Here is a 2,388-nt window from a genome sequence, read left to right as displayed (position 1 = left end):
GCTAAGGGATTTTGCCAAAGCCAATCCTACTATGTAAAACATCCTAAAGGAAGTTCTGTGGACTGAGAACCAACAAGAACAGACAACAATCAGAGAAAGACGTACATAGCAGTATCACCCTGAACTCTATCCACAAATGGAAGAGCCAAGAACAGAATAAAATTATAAGAACAGAAGATCTGGGTGGTCAGTTATGAGCAAAACAATTACAAAGTGAAAGAACGTAAACACATAGGAACAGAGAACCAGGTGGTGAGGTCAGCTAGATAACAGGATAAAATAGACTATCTTAAATTGAGGGAAGACTTAGAAAACAAGGGTAAAATGCTAAAATTTAATTAATCTGACCTATACACATGGAGGTAGTAACTCTAAATACCGACAGAGAGGGAAGGAGTCTTCTTCACATCAAGTATCAATGCTATCCCCTCTGTACACAGGGTAGATATGGATGGGCAACTTAGACATTGGCTACCTAAAATGAAGGGGCAATAAAGGCATGGAGTGACTGGTTTACAAGGTTTCAGGATGGAGTTTAGTTTCAGAGTGCATGAGGGAAGAAAGAGTCCCCACTGAATAGTTTTCATCTTGTCTAGATGGGTCTGGTTAAAAGAGATGGGGATTGGTTAGGACATTACATTCTTGAATGTTGTTGTTATTATGTGCTGTCGAGTTGGATTCGACCCATAGCGACCGTGTATAGGGTTTGCATGGATCAGCAGGTGAGCTTGAACCACCAACATTGCAGTTCAAACCGACTTTGCAGTCCAGCGCCATAGCAAGACTCATAACCTTGGCAATAGTGAATTATTGTTTTATTTCTCATTTTAATATTTCAACAATAAATATTAATAATAACAACAACAAAAAAAAGAGATGGGGATAAGATTCCTATGATTCAATTAATGAATAATTGTTATCATGACTAATTGCGACTGTCACAATTGCAAAGGTAGAAGTTTTGTAACAAAAACAGGGGAGTGGTTACTCTTACCATCCAGAAACAAAGAACCCAGGACCATCAAGGGGGAAGAGCACAAGCAGAATGCGGGACCTTATCCAGAGAAGCAGCTACACCAGAGATGGAGGCAGAGATGGAGTCAGGGAGAGGGGGAGCGGCTGAGTACTCTAGATTCATGGGAAGAGAAAGACTAAGAGCTGGTGGCCAGGAGGCTGACTTGCAGAATATGCCCTTTAGAACTGTAAATTATTATATATGCCTGAGTGTTTTTCTTGTTTTGTTTTAAAAAAGCTAACGTGAATAGAGAGAAATACTGTTAACTGATGGTACATGGAGGGGATTATAATCATTGTAAGGAAACAAGGTGTATGATTTGTTGAATGTTAAACTGATGATCTGCCCTATAAACTAATCATACAGGAAGAAAGCAAAAATTTATTAAGAAGTCAAGAAAGAAGGAAAAGGTCAAAATGGATATCAGAAGAGACACTGAAACTTGCTCTCCAACATAGAGATGCTAAAGCAGATGGAAAAAATGAGGAGGTATAAGAGCTGAACAGAAAATTTCAAAGATCAGCTTGAGAAGATAAAGCCATATATTATAACAAAATGTGCAAAGATCTGGAGTCAGAAAACCAAAAAGGAAGAGCACACTCAGCATTTCTTGTGCTGGGGGAACTGAAGAAAAAATTCAAGCCTCGACTTTCGTTATTGAAAGATTCTCTGGGCAAATTACTGAATGATGCAGAAAACATCAAAAGAAAATGGAAGGAATACACAGAGTCACTGTACCAAAAGGAACTGGTTGTTGTTCAACTGTTTCAAGAAGTAGCAAATGATCAAAAGCCAATGATATTGAAGGAGGAAGTCCAAGGTACATTGAAGGACATGGCAGAGAACAAGCCACCTGGAATTGATGGAATAAAAATTGAAATCTTTGAAGAAAGTGAGGGCACAGGAGGCACTCACTCATCTCTGCTAAGAAATTTGGAAGACAACTAATCTGGCCGACTGATTGGAAGAGATCCGTATTTGTGCCCATTCCAAAGAGAGGTGACCCAACGGAATGTGGAAATCATAGGACAATCTCTTTGATATCTCATACGAGTAAAGTTTTACTAAAGGTAATACAGAAATGGCTGTAAGCATACATTGACAGAGAACTTTCAGAGGTTCAAGCCAAATTCAGAAGAGGCCGTGGAATGAGGGATATCATTGCTGATGTCTGATGAATCTTGGCTGAAAGCAGACAATACCAGAAAGATGTATACCTGTGCTTTATTGACTACGCCAAGGCTTTCGATTGTGTGGATCATGACAAGCTATGGACAACATTGCGAAGTATGAGTATTCCTGAACACTTAATTTTGCTCATGAGGAATCTGTACAAGAGGCAGTTGTTCGAACAGAACATGGAAACACTGAAT

The sequence above is a fragment of the Chrysochloris asiatica genome, unplaced genomic scaffold, assembly GCF_000296735.1.
Source record: "Chrysochloris asiatica unplaced genomic scaffold, ChrAsi1.0 scaffold00103, whole genome shotgun sequence".
Lineage (NCBI taxonomy): Eukaryota > Metazoa > Chordata > Mammalia > Afrosoricida > Chrysochloridae > Chrysochloris > Chrysochloris asiatica.
The sequence above is the reverse complement of the archived record's forward strand: the minus strand, read 5'-3'. Positions refer to the sequence as shown.